Raw genomic sequence first — 24,481 nt, 5'->3', positions numbered from 1 at the left:
GTCAAAAATTGAAAAGTGCTTTTTGTCACATTTCTGAGCAAAATTTGGCCAAATTTACCATGCCCATGCATTTTCCCACTCTTTTGAGTAATTTGTCATGGAAAAAGCAAGGTTTCATGAATGGTCAAAATTTTCACCAGAATCACATACCGCGGGTCTACGTTTTTTTCTGATTTGGGTAAAAAATTGAAAAGTGCTTTTTGTCACATTTCTGAGCAAAATTTGGCCCAATTTACCATGCCCATGCATTTTCCCACTCGTTTGAGTAATTTGTCATGGAAAAAACAAGGTTTCATGAATGGTCAAAATTTTCACCAGAATCACATACCGAGGGTCTACGTTTTTTTCTCATTTGGGTCAAAAATTTAAAAGTGCTTTTTGTCACATTTCTGAGCAAAATTTGGCCCAATTTACCATGCCCATGCATTTTCCCACTCGTTTGAGTCATTTTTCATGGAAAAAACAAGGTTTCATGAATGGTGAAAATTTTTCACCAGAATCACATACCGCGGGTCTACGTTTTTTTGTGATTTGGGTCAAAAATTTAAAAGTGCTTTTTGTCACATTTCTGAGCAAAATTTGGCCCAATTTACCATGCCCATGCATTTTCCCACTTGTTTGAGTAATTTTTCATGGAAAAAACAAGGTTTCATGAATGGTCAAAATTTTCACCAGAATCACATACCGCGGGTCTACGTTTTTTTCTGATTTGGGTCAAAAATTGAAAAGTGCTTTTTGTCACATTTCTGAGCAAAATTTGGCCCAATTTACCATGCCCATGCATTTTCCCACTCGTTTGAGTAATTTGTCATGGAAAAAACAAGGTTTCATGAATGGTCAAAATTTTCACCAGAATCACATACCGCGGGTCTACGTTTTTTTTTCATTTGGGTCAAAAATTGAAAAGTGCTTTTTGTCACATTTCTGAGCAAAATTTGGCCCAATTTACCATGCCCATGCATTTTCCCACTCGTTTGAGTAATTTGTCATGGAAAAAACAAGGTTTCATGAATGGTCAAAATTTTCACCAGAATCACATACCGCGGGTCTACGTTTTTTTCTGATTTGGGTCAAAAATTTAAAAGTGCTTTTTGTCACATTTCTGAGCAAAATTTGGCCCAATTTACCATGCCCATGCATTTTCCCACTCGTTTGAGTAATTTGTCATGGAAAAAACAAGGTTTCATGAATGGTCAAAATTTTCACCAGAATCACATACCGCGGGTCTACGTTTTTTTCTGATTTGGGTAAAAAATTGAAAAGTGCTTTTTGTCACATTTCTGAGCAAAATTTGGCCCAATTTACCATGCCCATGCATTTTCCCACTCGTTTGAGTAATTTGTCATGGAAAAAACAAGGTTTCATGAATGGTCAAAATTTTCACCAGAATCACATACCGCGGGTCTACGTTTTTTTCTGATTTGGGTCAAAAATTGAAAAGTGCTTTTTGTCACTTTTCTGAGCAAAATTTGGCCCAATTTACCATGCCCATGCATTTTCCCACTTGTTTGAGTAATTTTTCATGGAAAAACAAGGTTTCATGAATGGTCAAAATTTTCACCAAAATTTTCACCAGATTCACATACGTTTTTTTCTGATTTGGGTCAAAAATTGAAAAGTGCTTTTTGTCACATTTTTGAGCAAAATTTGGCCCAATTTACCATGCCCATGCATTTTCCCACTCGTTTGAGTCATTTTTCATGGAAAAAACAAGGTTTCATGAATGGTGAAAATTTTTCACCAGAATCACATACCGCGGGTCTACGTTTTTTTCTGATTTGGGTCAAAAATTGAAAAGTGCTTTTTGTCACATTTCTGAGCAAATTTTGGCCCAATTTACCATGCCCATGCATTTTCCCACTCGTTTGAGTAATTTGTCATGGAAAAAACAAGGTTTCATGAATGGTGAAATATTTTCACCAGAATCACATACCGCGGGTCTACGTTTTTTTCTGATTTGGGTCAAAAATTGAAAAGTGCTTTTTGTCACATTTCTGAGCAAAATTTGGCCCAATTTACCATGCCCATGCATTTTCCCACTCGTTTGAGTAATTTGTCATGGAAAAAACAAGGTTTCATGAATGGTCAAAATTTTCACCAGAATCACATACCGCGGGTCTACGTTTTTTTCTGATTTGGGTAAAAAATTGAAAAGTGCTTTTTGTCACATTTCTGAGCAAAATTTGGCCCAATTTACCATGCCCATGCATTTTCCCACTCATTTGAGTAATTTGTCATGGAAAAAACAAGGTTTCATGAATGGTCAAAATTTTCACCAGAATCACATACCGCGGGTCTACGTTTTTTTCTGATTTGGGTCAAAAATTGAAAAGTGCTTTTTGTCACATTTCTGAGCAAAATTTGGCCCAATTTACCATGCCCATGCATTTTCCCACTTGTTTGAGTAATTTTTCATGGAAAAACAAGGTTTCATGAATGGTCAAAATTTTTTTACCAGAATCACATACCGCGGGTCTACGTTTTTTTCTGATTTGGGTCAAAAATTGAAAAGTGCTTTTTGTCACATTTCTGAGCAAAATTTGGCCCAATTTACCATGCCTATGCATTTTCCCACTCGTTTGAGTAATTTTTCATGGAAAAAACAAGGTTTAATGAATGGTCAAATTTATCACCAGAATCACATACCGCGGGTCTACGTTTTTTTCTGATTTGGGTCAAAAATTGAAAAGTGCTTTTTGTCACATTTCTGAGCAAAAATTGGCCCTATTTACCATGCCAATGCATTTTCTCACTCGTTTGAGTAATTTGTCATGGAAAAAACAAGGTTTCATGAATGGTGAAAAATTTTCACCAGAATCACATACCGCGGGTCTACGTTTTTTTCTGATTTGGGTCAAAAATTGAAAAGTGCTTTTTGTCACGTTTCTGAGCAAAATTTGGCCCAATTTACCATGCCCATGCATTTTCCCACTTGTTTGAGTAATTTTTCATGGAAAAAACAAGGTTTCATGAATGGTCAAAATTTTCACCAGAATCACATACCGCGGGTCTACGTTTTTTTCTGATTTGGGTCAAAAATTTAAAAGTGCTTTTTGTCACATTTCTGAGCAAAATTTGGCCCAATTTACCATGCCCATGCATTTTCCCACTCGTTTGAGTAATTTGTCATGGAAAAAACAAGGTTTCATGAATGGTCAAAATTTTCACCAGAATCACATACCGCGGGTCTACGTTTTTTTCTGATTTGGGTAAAAAATTGAAAAGTGCTTTTTGTCACATTTCTGAGCAAAATTTGGCCCAATTTACCATGCCCATGCATTTTCCCACTCGTTTGAGTAATTTGTCATGGAAAAAACAAGGTTTCATGAATGGTCAAAATTTTCACCAGAATCACATACCGCGGGTCTACGTTTTTTTCTGATTTGGGTCAAAAATTGAAAAGTGCTTTTTGTCACTTTTCTGAGCAAAATTTGGCCCAATTTACCATGCCCATGCATTTTCCCACTTGTTTGAGTAATTTTTCATGGAAAAACAAGGTTTCATGAATGGTCAAAATTTTCACCAAAATTTTCACCAGATTCACATACGTTTTTTTCTGATTTGGGTCAAAAATTGAAAAGTGCTTTTTGTCACATTTTTGAGCAAAATTTGGCCCAATTTACCATGCCCATGCATTTTCCCACTCGTTTGAGTCATTTTTCATGGAAAAAACAAGGTTTCATGAATGGTGAAAATTTTTCACCAGAATCACATACCGCGGGTCTACGTTTTTTTCTGATTTGGGTCAAAAATTGAAAAGTGCTTTTTGTCACATTTCTGAGCAAATTTTGGCCCAATTTACCATGCCCATGCATTTTCCCACTCGTTTGAGTAATTTGTCATGGAAAAAACAAGGTTTCATGAATGGTGAAATATTTTCACCAGAATCACATACCGCGGGTCTACGTTTTTTTCTGATTTGGGTCAAAAATTGAAAAGTGCTTTTTGTCACATTTCTGATCAAAATTTGGCCCAATTTACCATGCCCATGCATTTTCCCACTCATTTGAGTAATTTGTCATGGAAAAAACAAGGTTTCATGAATGGTCAAAATTTTCACCAGAATCACATACCGCGGGTCTACGTTTTTTTCTGATTTGGGTCAAAAATTGAAAAGTGCTTTTTGTCACATTTTTGAGCAAAATTTGGCCCAATTTACCATGCCCATGCATTTTCCCACTCGTTTGAGTCATTTTTCATGGAAAAAACAAGGTTTCATGAATGGTGAAAATTTTTCACCAGAATCACATACCGCGGGTCTACGTTTTTTTCTGATTTGGGTCAAAAATTGAAAAGTGCTTTTTGTCACATTTCTGAGCAAATTTTGGCCCAATTTACCATGCCCATGCATTTTCCCACTCGTTTGAGTAATTTGTCATGGAAAAAACAAGGTTTCATGAATGGTGAAATATTTTCACCAGAATCACATACCGCGGGTCTACGTTTTTTTCTGATTTGGGTCAAAAATTGAAAAGTGCTTTTTGTCACATTTCTGAGCAAAATTTGGCCCAATTTACCATGCCCATGCATTTTCCCACTCATTTGAGTAATTTGTCATGGAAAAAACAAGGTTTCATGAATGGTCAAAATTTTCACCAGAATCACATACCGCGGGTCTACGTTTTTTTCTGATTTGGGTCAAAAATTGAAAAGTGCTTTTTGTCACATTTCTGAGCAAAATTTGGCCCAATTTACCATGCCCATGCATTTTCCCACTTGTTTGAGTAATTTTTCATGGAAAAAACAAGGTTTCATGAATGGTCAAAATTTTCACCAGAATCACATACCGCGGGTCTACGTTTTTTTCTGATTTGGGTCAAAAATTGAAAAATGCTTTTTGTCACGTTTCTGAGCAAAATTTGGCCAAATTTACCATGCCCATGCATTTTCCCACTGGTTTGAGTAATTTGTCATGGATAAAACAAGGTTTCATGAATGGTCAAAATTTTCACCAGAATCACATACCGCGGGTCTACGTTTTTTTCTGATTTGGGTCAAAAATTGAAAAGTGCTTTTTGTCACATTTCTGAGCAAAATTTGGCCCAATTTACCATGCCCATGCATTTTCCCACTTGTTTGAGTAATTTTTCATGGAAAAAACAAGGTTTCATGAATGGTCAAAATTTTCACCAGAATCACATACCGCGGGTCTACGTTTTTTTCTGATTTGGGTAAAAAATTGAAAAGTGCTTTTTGTCACATTTCTGAGCAAAATTTGGCCCAATTTACCATGCCCATGCATTTTCCCACTCGTTTGAGTAATTTGTCATGGAAAAAACAAGGTTTCATGAATGGTCAAAATTTTCACCAGAATCACATACCGCGGGTCTACGTTTTTTTCTCATTTGGGTCAAAAATTGAAAAGTGCTTTTTGTCACATTTCTGAGCAAAATTTGGCCCAATTTACCATGCCCATGCATTTTCCCACTCGTTTGAGTAATTTGTCATGGAAAAAAAAAAGGTTTCATGAATGGTCAAAATTTTCACCAGAATCACATACCGCGGGTCTACGTTTTTTTCTGATTTGGGTCAAAAATTGAAAAGTGCTTTTTGTCACGTTTCTGAGCAAAATTTGGCCCAATTTACCATGCCCATGCATTTTCCCACTTGTTTGAGTAATTTTTCATGGAAAAACAAGGTTTCATGAATGGTCAAAATTTTCACCAGATTCACATACCGCGGGTCTATGTTTTTTTCTGATTTGGGTCAAAAATTGAAAAGTGCTTTTTGTCACATTGCTGAGCAAATTTTGGCCCAATTTACCATGCCCATGCATTTTCCCACTCGTTTGAGTAATTTGTCATGGAAAAAACAAGGTTTCATGAATGGTGAAAAATTTTCACCAGAATCACATACCGCGGGTCTACGTTTTTTTCTGATTTGGGTCAAAAATTGAAAAGTGCTTTTTGTCACATTTCTGAGCAAAATTTGGCCCAATTTACCATGCCCATGCATTTTCCCACTTGTTTGAGTAATTTTTCATGGAAAAACAAGGTTTCATGAATGGTCAAAATTTTCACCAGATTCACATACCGCGGGTCTACGTTTTTTTCTGATTTGGGTCAAAAATTGAAAAGTGCTTTTTGTCACATTTCTGAGCAAAATTTGGCCCAATTTGCCATGCCCATGCATTTTCCCACTCGTTTGAGTAATTTGTCATGGAAAAAACAAGGTTTCATGAATGGTGAAAAATTTTCACCAGAATCACATACCGCGGGTCTACGTTTTTTTCTGATTTGGGTCAAAAATTGAAAAGTGCTTTTTGTCACATTTCTGAGCAAAATTTGGCCCAATTTACCATGCCCATGCATTTTCCCACTCGTTTGAGTAATTTGTCATGGAAAAAACAAGGTTTCATGAATGGTCAAAATTTTCACCAGAATCACATACCGCGGGTCTACGTTTTTTTCTGATTTGGGTCAAAAATTGAAAAGTGCTTTTTGTCACATTTCTGAGCAAAATTTGGCCCAATTTACCATGCCCATGCATTTTCCCACTCGTTTGAGTAATTTGTCATGGAAAAAACAAGGTTTCATGAATGGTCAAAATTTTCACCAGAATCACATACCGCGGGTCTACGTTTTTTTCTGATTTGGGTAAAAAATTGAAAAGTGCTTTTTGTCACATTTCTGAGCAAAATTTGGCCCAATTTACCATGCCCATGCATTTTCCCACTCGTTTGAGTAATTTGTCATGGAAAAAACAAGGTTTCATGAATGGTCAAAATTTTCACCAGAATCACATACCGCGTGTCTACGTTTTTTTCTCATTTGGGTCAAAAATTGAAAAGTGCTTTTTGTCACATTTCTGAGCAAAATTTGGCCCAATTTACCATGCCCATGCATTTTCCCACTCGTTTGAGTAATTTGTCATGGAAAAAACAAGGTTTCATGAATGGTCAAAATTTTCACCAGAATCACATACCGCGGGTCTACGTTTTTTTCTGATTTGGGTCAAAAATTGAAAAGTGCTTTTTGTCACATTTCTGAGCAAAATTTGGCCCAATTTACCATGCCCATGCATTTTCCCACTTGTTTGAGTAATTTTTCTTGGAAAAAACAAGGTTTCATGAATGGTCAAAATTTTCACCAGAATCACATACCGCGGGTCTACGTTTTTTTCTGATTTGGGTCAAAAATTGAAAAGTGCTTTTTGTCACATTTCTGAGCAAAATTTGGCCCAATTTACCATGCCCATGCATTTTCCCACTCGTTTGAGTAATTTGTCATGGAAAAAACAAGGTTTCATGAATGGTCAAAATTTTCACCAGAATCACATACCGCGGGTCTACGTTATTTTCTCATTTGGGTCAAAAATTTAAAAGTGCTTTTTGTCACATTTCTGAGCAAAATTTGGCCCAATTTACCATGCCCATGCATTTTCCCACTTGTTTGAGTAATTTTTCATGGAAATACAAGGTTTCATGAATGGTCAAAATTTTCACCAGAATCACATACCGCGGGTCTACTTTTTTTTCTGATTTGGGTAAAAAATTGAAAAGTGCTTTTTGTCACATTTCTTAGCAAAATTTGGCCCAATTTACCATGCCCATGCATTTTCCCACTCGTTTGAGTAATTTGTCATGGAAAAAACAAGGTTTCATGAATGGTCAAAATTTTCACCAGAATCACATACCGCGTGTCTACGTTTTTTTCTCATTTGGGTCAAAAATTGAAAAGTGCTTTTTGTCACATTTCTGAGCAAAATTTGGCCCAATTTACCATGCCCATGCATTTTCCCACTCGTTTGAGTAATTTGTCATGGAAAAAACAAGGTTTCATGAATGGTCAAAATTTTCACCAGAATCACATACCGCGGGTCTACGTTTTTTTCTGATTTGGGTCAAAAATTGAAAAGTGCTTTTTGTCACGTTTCTGAGCAAAATTTGGCCCAATTTACCATGCCCATGCATTTTCCCACTCGTTTGAGTCATTTTTCATGGAAAAAACAAGGTTTCATGAATGGTGAAAATTTTTCACCAGAATCACATACCGCGGGTCTACGTTTTTTTCTGATTTGGGTCAAAAATTGCAAAGTGCTTTTTGTCACATTTCTGAGCAAAATTTGGCCCAATTTACCATGCCCATGCATTTTCCCACTCGTTTGAGTCATTTTTCATGGAAAAAACAAGGTTTCATGAATGGTGAAAATTTTTCACCAGAATCACATACCGCGGGTCTACGTTTTTTCTGATTTGGGTAAAAAATTGAAAAGTGCTTTTTGTCACATTTCTGAGCAAAATTTGGCCCAATTTACCATGCCCATGCATTTTCCCACTTGTTTGAGTAATTTTTCATGGAAAAAACAAGGTTTCATGAATGGTCAAAATTTTCACCAGAATCACATACCGCGGGTCTACGTTTTTTTCTGATTTGGGTCAAAAATTGAAAAGTGCTTTTTGTCACATTTCTGAGCAAAATTTGGCCCAATTTACCATGCCCATGCATTTTCCCACTCGTTTGAGTAATTTGTCATGGAAAAAACAAGGTTTCATGAATGGTCAAAATTTTCACCAGAATCACATACCGCGGGTCTACGTTTTTTTTTCATTTGGGTCAAAAATTGAAAAGTGCTTTTTGTCACATTTCTGAGCAAAATTTGGCCCAATTTACCATGCCCATGCATTTTCCCACTCGTTTGAGTAATTTGTCATGGAAAAAACAAGGTTTCATGAATGGTCAAAACTTTCACCAGAATCACATACCGCGGGTCTATGTTTTTTTTCTGATTTGGGTCAAAAATTGAAAAGTGCTTTTTGTCACGTTTCTGAGCAAAATTTGGCCCAATTTACCAAGCCCATGCATTTTCCCACTTGTTTGAGTAATTTTTCATGGAAAAACAAGGTTTCATGAATGGTCAAAATTTTCACCAGATTCACATACCGCGGGTCTACGTTTCTTTCTGATTTGGGTCAAAAATTGAAAAGTGCTTTTTGTCACATTTCTGAGCAAAATTTGGCCCAATTTACCATGCCCATGCATTTTCCCACTTGTTTGAGTAATTTTTCATGGAAAAACAAGGTTTCATGAATGGTCAAAATTTTCACCAGATTCACATACCGCGGGTCTACGTTTTTTTCTGATTTGGGTCAAAAATTGAAAAGTGCTTTTTGTCACATTTCTGAGCAAAATTTGGCCCAATTTACCATGCCCATGCATTTTCCCACTCGTTTGAGTCATTTTTCATGGAAAAAACAAGGTTTCATGAATGGTCAAAATTTTCACCAGAATCACATACCGCGGGTCTACGTTTTTTTCTGATTTGGATCAAAAATTGAAAAGTGCTTTTTGTCACGTTTCTGAGCAAAATTTGGCCCAATTTACCATGCCCATGCATTTTCCCACTTGTTTGAGTAATTTTTCATGGAAAAACAAGGTTTCATGAATAGTCAAAATTTTCACCAGATTCACATACCGCGGGTCTACGTTTTTTTCTGATTTGGGTCAAATATTGAAAAGTGCTTTTTGTCACATTTCTGAGCAAAATTTGGCCCAATTTACCATGCCCATGCATTTTCCCACTCGTTTGAGTAATTTGTCATGGAAAAAACAAGGTTTCATGAATGGTCAAAATTTTCACCAGAATCACATACCGCGGGTCTACGTTTTTTTTCTGATTTGGGTCAAAAATTGAAAAGTGCTTTTTGTCACGTTTCTGAGCAAAATTTGGCCCAATTTACCATGCCCATGCATTTTCCCACTTGTTTGAGTAATCTTTCATGGAAAAACAAGGTTTCATGAATGGTCAAAATTTTCACCAGATTCACATACCGCGGGTCTACGTTTTTTTCTGATTTGGGTCAAAAATTGAAAAGTGCTTTTTGTCACATTTCTGAGCAAAATTTGGCCCAATTTACCATGCCCATGCATTTTCCCACTCGTTTGAGTAATTTGTCATGGAAAAAACAAGGTTTCATGAATGGTGAAAAATTTTCACCAGAATCACATACCGCGGGTCTACGTTTTTTTCTGATTTGGGTCAAAAATTGAAAAGTGCTTTTTGTCACATTTCTGAGCAAAATTTGGCCCAATTTACCATGCCCATGCATTTTCCCACTCGTTTGAGTAATTTGTCATGGAAAAAACAAGGTTTCATGAATGGTCAAAATTTTCACCAGATTCACATACCGCGGGTCTACGTTTTTTTCTGATTTGGGTCAAATATTGAAAAGTGCTTTTTGTCACATTTCTGAGCAAAATTTGGCCCAATTTACCATGCCCATGCATTTTCCCACTCGTTTGAGTCATTTTTCATGGAAAAAACAAGGTTTCATGAATGGTGAAAATTTTTCACCAGAATCACATACCGCGGGTCTACGTTTTTTTGTGATTTGGGTCAAAAATTGAAAAGTGCTTTTTGTCACATTTCTGAGCAAAATTTGGCCCAATTTACCATGCCCATGCATTTTCCCACTTGTTTGAGTAATTTTTCATGGAAAAAACAAGGTTTCATGAATGGTCAAAATTTTCACCAGAATCACATACCGCGGGTCTACGTTTTTTTCTGATTTGGGTCAAAAATTGAAAAGTGCTTTTTGTCACATTTCTGAGCAAAATTTGGCCCAATTTACCATGCCCATGCATTTTCCCACTCGTTTGAGTAATTTGTCATGGAAAAAACAAGGTTTCATGAATGGTCAAAATTTTCACCAGAATCACATACCGCGGGTCTACGTTTTTTTCTCATTTGGGTCAAAAATTGAAAAGTGCTTTTTGTCACATTTCTGAGCAAAATTTGGCCCAATTTACCATGCCCATGCATTTTCCCACTCGTTTGAGTAATTTGTCATGGAAAAAACAAGGTTTCATGAATGGTGAAAAATTTTCACCAGAATCACATACCGCGGGTCTACGTTTTTTTCTGATTTGGGTCAAAAATTGAAAAGTGCTTTTTGTCACATTTCTGAGCAAAATTTGGCCCAATTTACCATGCCCATGCATTTTCCCACTCGTTTGAGTAATTTGTCATGGAAAAAACAAGGTTTCATGAATGGTCAAAATTTTCACCAGAATCACATACCGCGGGTCTACGTTTTTTTCTGATTTGGGTAAAAAATTGAAAAGTGCTTTTTGTCACATTTCTGAGCAAAATTTGGCCCAATTTACCATGCCCATGCATTTTCCCACTCGTTTGAGTAATTTGTCATGGAAAAAACAAGGTTTCATGAATGGTCAAAATTTTCACCAGAATCACATACCACGGGTCTACGTTTTTTTCTCATTTGGGTCAAAAATTTAAAAGTGCTTTTTGTCACATTTCTGAGCAAAATTTGGCCCAATTTACCATGCCCATGCATTTTCCCACTCGTTTGAGTAATTTGTCATGGAAAAAACAAGGTTTCATGAACGGTGAAAAATTTTCACCAGAATCACATACCGCGGGTCTACGTTTTTTTCTGATTTGGGTCAAAAATTGAAAAGTGCTTTTTGTCACATTTCTGAGCAAAATATGGCCCAATTTACCATGCCCATGCATTTTCCCACTCGTTTGAGTAATTTGTCATGGAAAAAACAAGGTTTAATGAATGGTGAAAAATTTTCACCAGAATCACATACTGCGGGTCTACGTTTTTTTCTGATTTGGGTCAAAAATTGAAAAGTGCTTTTTGTCACATTTCTGAGCAACATTTGGCCCAATTTACCATGCCCATGCATTTTCCCACTTGTTTGAGTAATTTTTCATGGAAAAAACAAGGTTTCATGAATGGTCAAAATTTTCACCAGAATCACATACCGCGGGTCTACGTTTTTTTCTGATTTGGGTCAAAAATTGAAAAGTGCTTTTTGTCACATTTCTGTGCAAAATTTGGCCCAATTTACCATGCCCATAAATTTTCCCACTTGTTTGAGTAATTTTTCATGGAAAAAACAAGGTTTCATGAATGGTGAAAAATTTTCACCAGAATCACATACCGCGGGTCTACGTTTTTTTCTGATTTGGGTCAAAAATTGAAAAATGCTTTTTGTCACGTTTCTGAGCAAAATTTGGCCAAATTTACCATGCCCATGCATTTTCCCACTTGTTTGAGTAATTTTTCATGGAAAAAACAAGATTTCATGAATGGTGAAAAATTTTCACCAGAATCACATACCGCGGGTCTACGTTTTTTTCTGATTTGGGTCAAAAATTGAAAAGTGCTTTTTGTCACGTTTCTGAGCAAAATTTGGCCCAATTTTCCATGCCCATGCATTTTCCCACTTGTTTGAGTAATTTTTCATGGAAAAAACAAGGTTTCATGAATGGTCAAAATTTTCACCAGAATCACATACCGCGGGTCTACGTTTTTTTCTGATTTGGGTCAAAAATTGAAAAGTGCTTTTTGTCACATTTCTGAGCTAAATTTGGCCCAATTTACCATGCCCATGCATTTTCCCACTCGTTTGAGTAATTTGTCATGGAAAAAACAAGGTTTCATGAATGGTCAAAATTTTCACCAGAATCACATACCGCGGGTCTACGTTTTTTTCTGATTTGGGTCAAAAATTGAAAAGTGCTTTTTGTCACATTTCTGAGCAAATTTTGGCCCAATTTACCATGCCCATGCATTTTCCCACTCGTTTGAGTAATTTGTCATGGAAAAAACAAGGTTTCATGAATGGTGAAAAATTTTCACCAGAATCACATACCGCGGGTCAACGTTTTTTTCTGATTTGGGTCAAAAATTGAAAAGTGCTTTTTGTCACATTTCTGAGCAAAATTTGGCCAAATTTACCATGCCCATGCATTTTCCCACTCTTTTGAGTAATTTGTCATGGAAAAAACAAGGTTTCATGAATGGTCAAAATTTTCACCAGAATCACATACCGCGGGTCTACGTTTTTTTCTGATTTGGGTAAAAAATTGAAAAGTGCTTTTTGTCACATTTCTGTGCAAAATTTGGCCCAATTTACCATGCCCATAAATTTTCCCACTTGTTTGAGTAATTTTTCATGGAAAAAACAAGGTTTCATGAATGGTGAAAAATTTTCACCAGAATCACATACCGCGGGTCTACGTTTTTTTCTGATTTGGGTCAAAAATTGAAAAATGCTTTTTGTCACGTTTCTGAGCAAAATTTGGCCAAATTTACCATGCCCATGCATTTTCCCACTTGTTTGAGTAATTTTTCATGGAAAAAACAAGATTTCATGAATGGTGAAAAATTTTCACCAGAATCACATACCGCGGGTCTACGTTTTTTTCTGATTTGGGTCAAAAATTGAAAAGTGCTTTTTGTCACGTTTCTGAGCAAAATTTGGCCCAATTTTCCATGCCCATGCATTTTCCCACTTGTTTGAGTAATTTTTCATGGAAAAAACAAGGTTTCATGAATGGTCAAAATTTTCACCAGAATCACATACCGCGGGTCTACGTTTTTTTCTGATTTGGGTCAAAAATTGAAAAGTGCTTTTTGTCACATTTCTGAGCTAAATTTGGCCCAATTTACCATGCCCATGCATTTTCCCACTCGTTTGAGTAATTTGTCATGGAAAAAACAAGGTTTCATGAATGGTCAAAATTTTCACCAGAATCACATACCGCGGGTCTACGTTTTTTTCTGATTTGGGTCAAAAATTGAAAAGTGCTTTTTGTCACATTTCTGAGCAAATTTTGGCCCAATTTACCATGCCCATGCATTTTCCCACTCGTTTGAGTAATTTGTCATGGAAAAAACAAGGTTTCATGAATGGTGAAAAATTTTCACCAGAATCACATACCGCGGGTCAACGTTTTTTTCTGATTTGGGTCAAAAATTGAAAAGTGCTTTTTGTCACATTTCTGAGCAAAATTTGGCCAAATTTACCATGCCCATGCATTTTCCCACTCTTTTGAGTAATTTGTCATGGAAAAAACAAGGTTTCATGAATGGTCAAAATTTTCACCAGAATCACATACCGCGGGTCTACGTTTTTTTCTGATTTGGGTAAAAAATTGAAAAGTGCTTTTTGTCACATTTCTGAGCAAAATTTGGCCCAATTTACCATGCCCATGCATTTTCCCACTCGTTTGAGTAATTTGTCATGGAAAAAACAAGGTTTCATGAATGGTCAAAATTTTCACCAGAATCACATACCGAGGGTCTACGTTTTTTTCTCATTTGGGTCAAAAATTGAAAAGTGCTTTTTGTCACATTTTTGAGCAAAATTTGGCCCAATTTACCATGCCCATGCATTTTCCCACTTGTTTGAGTAATTTTTCATGGAAAAAACAAGGTTTCATGAATGGTCAAAATTTTCACCAGAATCACATACCGCGGGTCTACGTTTTTTTCTGATTTGGGTCAAAAATTGAAAAGTGCTTTTTGTCACATTTCTGAGCAAAATTTGGCCCAATTTACCATGCCCATGCATTTTCCCACTTGTTTGAGTAATTTTTCATGGAAAAAACAAGGTTTCATGAATGGTCAAAATTTTCACCAGAATCACATACCGCGGGTCTACGTTTTTTTCTGATTTGGGTCAAAAATTGAAAAGTGCTTTTTGTCACATTTCTGAGCAAAATATGGCTCAATTTACCATGCCCATGCATTTTCCCACTCGTTTGAGTAATTTGTCATGGAAAAAACAAGGTTTAATGAATGGTGAAAAATTTTCACCAGAATCACATACTGCGGGTCTACGTTTTTTTCTGATTTGGGTCAAAAATTGAAAAGTGCTTTTTGTCACATTTCTGAGCAACATTTGGCCCAATTTACCATGCCCATGCATTTTCCCACTTGTTTGAGTAATTTTTCATGGAAAAAACAAGGTTTCATGAATGGTCAAAATTTTCACCAGATTCACATACCGCGGGTCTACGTTTTTTTCTAATTTGGGTCAAAAATTGAAAAGTGCTTTTTGTCACATTTCTGAGCAAAATTTGGCCCAATTTACCATGCCCATGCATTTTCCCACTTGTTTGAGTAATTTTTCATGGAAAAAACAAGGTTTCATGAATGGTCAAAATTTTCACCAGAATCACATACCGCGGGTCTACGTTTTTTTCTGATTTGGGTCAAAAATTTGAAAGTGCTTTTTGTCACATTTCTGAGCAAAATTTGGCCCAATTTACCATGCCCATGCATTTTCCCACTTGTTTGAGTAATTTTTCATGGAAAAAACAAGGTTTCATGAATGGTCAAAATTTTCACCAGAATCACATACCGCGGGTCTACGTTTTTTTCTGATTTGGGTCAAAAATTGAAAAGTGCTTTTTGTCACATTTCTGAGCAAAATATGGCCCAATTTACCATGCCCATGCATTTTCCCACTCGTTTGAGTAATTTGTCATGGAAAAAACAAGGTTTAATGAATGGTGAAAAATTTTCACCAGAATCACATACTGCGGGTCTACGTTTTTTTCTGATTTGGGTCAAAAATTGAAAAGTGCTTTTTGTCACATTTCTGAGCAACATTTGGCCCAATTTACCATGCCCATGCATTTTCCCACTTGTTTGAGTAATTTTTCATGGAAAAAACAAGGTTTCATGAATGGTCAAAATTTTCACCAGAATCACATACCGCGGGTCTACGTTTTTTTCTGATTTGGGTCAAAAATTGAAAAGTGCTTTTTGTCACATTTCTGAGCAAAATATGGCCCAATTTACCATGCCCATGCATTTTCCCACTCGTTTGAGTAATTTGTCATGGAAAAAACAAGGTTTAATGAATGGTGAAAAATTTTCACCAGAATCACATACTGCGGGGTCTACGTTTTTTTCTGATTTGGGTCAAAAATTGAAAAGTGCTTTTTGTCACATTTCTGAGCAACATTTGGCCCAATTTACCATGCCCATGCATTTTCCCACTTGTTTGAGTAATTTTTCATGGAAAAAACAAGGTTTCATGAATGGTCAAAATTTTCACCAGAATCACATACCGCGGGTCTACGTTTTTTTCTGATTTGGGTCAAAAATTGAAAAGTGCTTTTTGTCACATTTCTGAGCAAAATTTGGCCCAATTTACCATGCCCATAAATTTTCCCACTTGTTTGAGTAATTTTTCATGGAAAAAACAAGGTTTCATGAATGGTGAAAAATTTTCACCAGAATCACATACCGCGGGTCTACGTTTTTTTCTGATTTGGGTCAAAAATTGAAAAATGCTTTTTGTCACGTTTCTGAGCAAAATTTGGCCAAATTTACCATGCCCATGCATTTTCCCACTTGTTTGAGTAATTTTTCATGGAAAAAACAAGGTTTCATGAATGGTGAAAAATTTTCACCAGAATCACATACCGCGGGTCTACGTTTTTTTCTGATTTGGGTCAAAAATTGAAAAGTGCTTTTTGTCACGTTTCTGAGCAAAATTTGGCCCAATTTTCCATGCCCATGCATTTTCCCACTTGTTTGAGTAATTTTTCATGGAAAAAACAAGGTTTCATGAATGGTCAAAATTTTCACCAGAATCACATACCGCGGGTCTACGTTTTTTTCTGATTTGGGTCAAAAATTGAAAAGTGCTTTTTGTCACATTTCTGAGCAAAATTTGGCCCAATTTACCATGCCCATGCATTTTCCCACTCGTTTGAGTAATTTGTCATGGAAAAAACAAGGTTTCATGAATGGTCAAAATTTTCACCAGAATCACATACCGCTGGTCTACGTTTTTTTCTGATTTGGGTCAAAAATTGAAAAGTGCTTTTTGTCACATTTCTGAGCAAAATTTGGCCCAATTTACCATGCCCATGCATTTTCCCACTCGTTTGAGTAATTTGTCATGGAAAAAACAAGGTTTCATGAATGGTCAAAATTTTCACCAGAATCACATACCGCGGGGTCTACGTTTTTTTCTGATTTGGGTCAAAAATTGAAAAGTGCTTTTTGTCACATTTCTGAGCAAAATTTGGCCCAATTTACCATGCCCATGCATTTTCCCACTTGTTTGAGTAATTTTTCATGGAAAAAACAAGGTTTCATGAATGGTCAAAATTTTCACCAGAATCACATACCGCGGGTCTACGTTTTTTTCTGATTTGGGTCAAAAATTGAAAAGTGCTTTTTGTCACATTTCTGAGCAAAATTTGGCCCAATTTACCATGCCTATGCATTTTCCCACTCGTTTGCGTCATTTTTCATGGAAAAAACAAGGTTTAATGAATGGTCAAATTTTTCACCAGAATCACATACCGCGGGTCTACGTTTTTTTCTGATTTGGGTCAAAAATTGAAAAGTGCTTTTTGTCACATTTCTGAGCAAAAATTGGCCCAATTTACCCTGCCAATGCATTTTCTCACTCGTTGGAGTAATTTGTCATGGAAAAAACAAGGTTTCATGAATGGTGAAAAATTTTCACCAGAATCACATACCGCGGGTCTACGTTTTTTTCTGATTTGGGTCAAAAATTGAAAAGTGCTTTTTGTCACATTTCTGAGCAAAATTTGGCCCAATTTACCATGCCCATGCATTTTCCCACTCGTTTGAGTAATTTGTCATGGATAAAACAAGGTTTCATGAATGGTCAAAATTTTCACCAGAATCACATACCGCGGGTCTACGTTTTTTTCTGATTTGGGTCAAAAATTGAAAAGTGCTTTTTGTCACGTTTCTGAGCAAAATTTGGCCCAATTTACCATGCCCATGCATTTTCCCACTTGTTTGAGTAATTTTTCATGGAAAAACAAGATTTCATGAATGGTCAAAATTTTCACCAGAATCACATACCGCGGGTCTACGTTTTTTTATGATTTGGGTCAAAAATTGAAAAGTGCTTTTTGTCACATTTCTGAGCAAAATTTGGCCCAATTTACCATGCCCATGCATTTTCCCACTCGTTTGAGTAATTTGTCATGGAAAAAACAAGGTTTCATGAATGGTCAAAATTTTCACCAGAATCACATACCGCGGGTCTACGTTTTTTTCTGATTTGGGTCAAAAATTGAAAAGTGCTTTTTGTCACATTTCTGAGCAAAATTTGGCCCAATTTACCATGCCCATGCATTTTCCCACTTGTTTGAGTAATTTTTCATGGAAAAACAAGATTTCATGAATGGTCAAAATTTTCACCAGAATCACATACCGCGGGTCTACGTTTTTTTATGATTTGGGTCAAAAATTGAAAAGTGCTTTTTGTCACATTTCTGAGCAAAATTTGGCCCAATTTACCATGCCCATGCATTTTCCCACTCGTTTGAGTAATTTGTCATGGAAAAAACAAGGTTTCATGAATGGTCAAAATTTTCACCAGAATCACATACCGCGGGTCTACGTTTTTTTCTGATTTGGGTCAAAAATTGAAAAGTGCTTTTTGTCACATTTCTGAGCAAAATTTGGCCCAATTTACCATGCCCATGCATTTTCCCACTCGTTTGAGTAATTTGTCATGGAAAAAACAAGGTTTCATGAATGGTCAAAATTTTCACCAGAATCACATACCGCGGGTCTACGTTTTTTTCTGATTTGGGTCAAAAATTGAAAAGTGCTTTTTGTCACATTTCTGAGCAAAATTTGGCCCAATTTACCATGCCCATGCATTTTCCCACTTGTTTGAGTAATTTTTCATGGAAAAACAAGGTTTCATGAATGGTCAAAATTTTCACCAGAATCACATACCGCGGGTCTACGTTTTTTTCTGATTTGGGTGAAAAATTGAAAAGTGCTTTTTGTCACATTTCTGAGCAAAATTTGGCCCAATTTACCATGCCCATGCATTTTCCCACTCGTTTGAGTCATTTTTCATGGAAAAAACAAGGTTTCATGAATGGTCAAAATTTTCACCAGAATCACATACCGCGGGTCTACGTTTTTTTCTGATTTGGGTCAAAAATTGAAAAGTGCTTTTTGTCACATTTCTGAGCAAAATTTGGCCCAATTTACCATGCCCATGCATTTTCCCACTCGTTTGAGTAATTTTTCATGGAAAAAACAAGGTTTCATGAATGGTCAAAATTTTCACCAGAATCACATACCGCGGGTCTACGTTTTTTTCTGATTTGGGTCAAAAATTGCAAAGTGCTTTTTGTCACATTTCTGAGCAAAATTTGGCCCAATTTACCATGCCCATGCATTTTCCCACTCGTTTGAGTAATTTTTCATGGAAAAAACAAGGTTTCATGAATGGTCAAAATTTTCACCAGAATCACATACCGCGGGTCTACTTTTTTTTCTGATTTGGGTCAAAAATTTAAAAGTGCTTTTTGTCACATTTCTGAGCAAAATTTGGCCCAATTTACCATGCCCATGCATTTTCCCACTCGTTTGAGTAATTTGTCATGGAAAAAACAAGGTTTCATGAATGGTGAAACATTTTCACCAGAATCACATACTGTGGGTCTACGTTTTTTTCTGATTTGGGTCAAAAATTTAAAAGTGCTTTTTGTCACATTTCTGAGCAAAATTTGGCCCAATTTACCATGCCCATGCATTTTCCCACTTGTTTGAGTAATTTTTCATGGAAAAAACAAGGTTTCATGAATGGTGAAAAATTTTCACCAGAAGCACATACCGCGGGTCTACGTTTTTTTCTGATTTGGGTCAAAAATTGAAAAATGCTTTTTGTCACGTTTCTGAGCAAACTTTGGCCCAATTTACCATGCCCATGCATTTTCCCACTCGTTTGAGTAATTTGTCATGGAAAAAACAAGGTTTCATGAATGGTCAAAATTTTCACCAGAATCACATACCGCGGGTCTACGTTTTTTTCTGATTTGGGTCAAAAATTGAAAAGTGCTTTTTGTCACATTTCTGAGCAAAATTTGGCCCAATTTACCATGCCTATGCATTTTCCCACTCGTTTGCGTCATTTTTCATGGAAAAAACAAGGTTTCATGAATGGTCAAATTTTTCACCAGAATCACATACCGCGGGTCTACGTTTTTTTCTGATTTGGGTCAAAAATTGAAAAGTGCTTTTTGTCACATTTCTGAGCAAAAATTGGCCCAATTTACCCTGCCAATGCATTTTCTCACTCGTTGGAGTAATTTGTCATGGAAAAAACAAGGTTTCATGAATGGTGAAAAATTTTCACCAGAATCACATACCGCGGGTCTACGTTTTTTTCTGATTTGGGTCAAAAATTGAAAAGTGCTTTTTGTCACATTTCTGAGCAAAATTTGGCCCAATTTACCATGCCCATGCATTTTCCCACTCGTTTGAGTAATTTGTCATGGATAAAACAAGGTTTCATGAATGGTCAAAATTTTCACCAGAATCACATACCGCGGGTCTACGTTTTTTTCTGATTTGGGTCAAAAATTGAAAAGTGCTTTTTGTCACGTTTCTGAGCAAAATTTGGCCCAATTTACCATGCCCATGCATTTTCCCACTTGTTTGAGTAATTTTTCATGGAAAAACAAGATTTCATGAATGGTCAAAATTTTCACCAGAATCACATACCGCGGGTCTACGTTTTCTTCTGATTTGGGTCAAAAATTGAAAAGTGCTTTTTGTCACATTTCTGAGCAAAATTTGGCCCAATTTACCATGCCCATGCATTTTCCCACTCGTTTGAGTAATTTGTCATGGAAAAAACAAGGTTTCATGAATGGTCAAAATTTTCACCAGAATCACATACCGCGGGTCTACGTTTTTTTCTGATTTGGGTCAAAAATTGAAAAGTGCTTTTTGTCACATTTCTGAGCAAAATTTGGCCCAATTTACCATGCCCATGCATTTTCCCACTTGTTTGAGTAATTTTTCATGGAAAAACAAGATTTCATGAATGGTCAAAATTTTCACCAGAATGACATACCGCGGGTCTACGTTTTTTTATGATTTGGGTCAAAAATTGAAAAGTGCTTTTTGTCACATTTCTGAGCAAAATTTGGCCCAATTTACCATGCCCATGCATTTTCCCACTCGTTTGAGTAATTTGTCATGGAAAAAACAAGGTTTCATGAATGGTCAAAATTTTCACCAGAATCACATACCGCGGGTCTACGTTTTTTTCTGATTTGGGTCAAAAATTGAAAAGTGCTTTTTGTCACATTTCTGAGCAAAATTTGGCCCAATTTACCATGCCCATGCATTTTCCCACTCGTTTGAGTAATTTTTCATGGAAAAAACAAGGTTTCATGAATGGTCAAAATTTTCACCAGAATCACATACCGCGGGTCTACGTTTTTTTCTGATTTGGGTCAAAAATTGCAAAGTGCTTTTTGTCACATTTCTGAGCAAAATTTGGCCCAATTTACCATGCCCATGCATTTTCCCACTCGTTTGAGTAATTTTTCATGGAAAAAACAAGGTTTCATGAATGGTCAAAATTTTCACCAGAATCACATACCGCGGGTCTACTTTTTTTTCTGATTTGGGTCAAAAATTTAAAAGTGCTTTTTGTCACATTTCTGAGCAAAATTTGGCCCAATTTACCATGCCCATGCATTTTCCCACTCGTTTGAGTAATTTGTCATGGAAAAAACAAGGTTTCATGAATGGTGAAAAATTTTCACCAGAATCACATACTGTGGGTCTACGTTTTTTTCTGATTTGGGTCAAAAATTTAAAAGTGCTTTTTGTCACATTTCTGAGCAAAATTTGGCCCAATTTACCATGCCCATGCATTTTCCCACTTGTTTGAGTAATTTTTCATGGAAAAACAAGGTTTCATGAATGGTCAAAATTTTCACCAGAATCACATATGGCGGGTCTACGTTTTTTTCTGATTTGTGTCAAAAATTGAAAAGTGCTTTTTGTCACGTTTCTGAGCAAGATTTGGCCCAATTTACCATGCCCATGCATTTTCCCACTTGTTTGAGTAATTTTTCATGGAAAAACAAGGTTTCATGAATGGTCAAAATTTTCACCAGAATCACATACCGCGGGTCTACGTTTTTTTCTGATTTGGGTGAAAAATTGAAAAGTGCTTTTTGTCACATTTCTGAGCAAAATTTGGCCCAATTTACCATGCCCATGCATTTTCCCACTCGTTTGAGTCATTTTTCATGGAAAAAACAAGGTTTCATGAATGGTCAAAATTTTCACCAGAATCACATACCGCGGGTCTACGTTTTTTTCTGATTTGGGTCAAAAATTGAAAAGTGCTTTTTGTCACATTTCTGAGCAAAATTTGGCCCAATTTACCATGCCCATGCATTTTCCCACTCGTTTGAGTAATTTTTCATGGAAAAAACAAGGTTTCATGAATGGTCAAAATTTTCACCAGAATCACATACCGCGGGTCTACTTTTTTTTCTGATTTGGGTCAAAAATTTAAAAGTGCTTTTTGTCACATTTCTGAGCAAAATTTGGCCCAATTTACCATGCCCATGCATTTTCCCACTCGTTTGAGTAATTTGTCATGGAAAAAACAAGGTTTCATGAATGGTGAAAAATTTTCACCAGAATCACATACCGCGGGTCTACGTTTTTTTCTGATTTGAGTCAAAAATTTAAAAGTGCTTTTTGTCACATTTCTGTGCAAAATTTGACCCAATTTACCATGCCCATGCATTTTATCACTTGTTTGAGTAATTTTTCATGGAAAAAACAAGGTTTCATGAATGGTCAAAATTTTCACCAGAATCACATAACGCGGGTCTACGTTTTTTTCTGATTTGGGTCAAAAATTGAAAAGTGCTTTTTGTCACGTTTCTGAGCAAAATTTGGCCCAATTTACCATGCCCATGCATTTTCCCACTTGTTTGAGTAATTTTTCATGGAAAAAACAAGGTTTCATGAATGGTCAAAATTTTCACCAGAATCACATACCGCGGGTCTTCGTTTTTTTTTTATTTGGGTCAAAAATTGAAAAGTGCTTTTTGTCACATTTCTAAGCAAAATTTGGCCAAATTTACAATGCCCATGCATTTTCCCACTTGTTTGAGTAATTTGTCATGGAAAAAACAAGGTTTCATGAATGGTCAAAATTTTCACCAGAATCACATACCGCGGATCTACGTTTTTTTCTGATTTGGGTCAAAAATTGAAAAGTGCTTTTTGTCACGTTTCTGAGCAAAATTTGGCCCAATTTACCATGCCCATGCATTTTCCCACTTGTTTGAGTAATTTTTCATGGAAAAAACAAGGTTTCATGAATGGTCAAAATTTTCACCAGAATCACATACCGCGGGTCTACGTTTTTTTCTGATTTGGGTCAAAAATTGAAAAGTGCTTTTTGTCACATTTCTGAGCAAAATTTGGCCCAATTTACCATGCCCATGCATTTTCCCACTCGTTTGAGTAATTTGTCATGGAAAAAACAAGGTTTCATGAATGGTCAAAATATTCACCAGAATCACATACCGCGGGTCTACGTTTTTTTCTGATTTGGGTCAAAAATTGAAAAGTGCTTTTTGTCACATTTCTGAGCAAAATTTGGCCCAATTTACCATGCCTGTGCATTTTCCCACTTGTTTGAGTAATTTGTCATGGAAAAAACAATGTTTCATGAATGGTCAAAATTTTCACCAGAATCACATAACGCGGGTCTACGTTTTTTTCTGATTTGGGTAAAAAATTGAAAAGTGCTTTTTGTCACATTTCTGAGCAAAATTTGGCCCAATTTACCATGCCCATGCATTTTCCCACTCGTTTGAGTAATTTTTCATGGAAAAAACAAGGTTTCATGAATGGTCAAAATTTTCACCAGAATCACATACTGCGGGTCTACGTTTTTTTCTGATTTGGGTCAAAAATTGAAAAGTGCTTTTTGTCACATTTCTGAGCAAAATTTGGCCCAATTTACCATGCCCATGCATTTTCCCACTCGTTTGAGTAATTTGTCATGGAAAAAACAAGGTTTCATGAATGGTCAAAATTTTCACCAGAATCACATACCGCGGGTCTACGTTTTTTTCTGATTTGGGTCAAAAATTGAAAAGTGCTTTTTGTCACATTTCTGAGCAAAATTTGGCCCAATTTACCATGCCCATGCATTTTCCCACTCGTTTGAGTAATTTGTCGTGGAAAAAACAAGGTTTCATGAATGGTCAAAATTTTCACCAGAATCACATAACGCGGGTCTACGTTTCTTTCTGATTTGGGACAAAAATTGAAAAGTGCTTTTTGTCACATGTCTGAGCAAAATTTGGCCCAATTTGCCTTGCCCATGCATTTTCCCACTCGTTTGAGTCATTTTTCATGGAAAAAAGAAGGTTTCATGAATGGTCAAAATTTTCACCAGAATCACATACCGCGGGTCTACGTTTTTTTCTGATTTGGGTTAAAAATTGAAAAGTGCTTTTTGTCACGTTTCTGAGCAAAATTTGGCCCAATTTACCATGCCCATGCATTTTCCCAATCCTTTGAGTAATTTGTCATGGAAAAAACAAGGTTTCATGAATGGTAAAAAATTTTCACCAGAATCACATACCGCGGGTCTACGTTTTTTTCTGATTTGGGTCAAAAATTGAAAAGTGCTTTTTGTCACATTTCTGAGCAAAATTTGGCCCAATTTACCATGCCCATGCATTTTCCCACTTGTTTGAGTAATTTTTCATGGAAAAAACAAGGTTTCATGAATAGTCAAAATTTTCACCAGAATCACATACCGCGGGTCTAAGTTTTTTCTGATTTGGGTCAAAAATTGAAAAGTGCTTTTTGTCACGTTTCTGAGCAAAATTTGGCCCAATTTACCATGCCCATGCA

This window comes from Astyanax mexicanus, chromosome 2 (genome assembly GCF_023375975.1).
Source record: "Astyanax mexicanus isolate ESR-SI-001 chromosome 2, AstMex3_surface, whole genome shotgun sequence".
Taxonomy (NCBI): Eukaryota; Metazoa; Chordata; class Actinopteri; order Characiformes; family Acestrorhamphidae; genus Astyanax; species Astyanax mexicanus.
The sequence above is the reverse complement of the archived record's forward strand: the minus strand, read 5'-3'. Positions refer to the sequence as shown.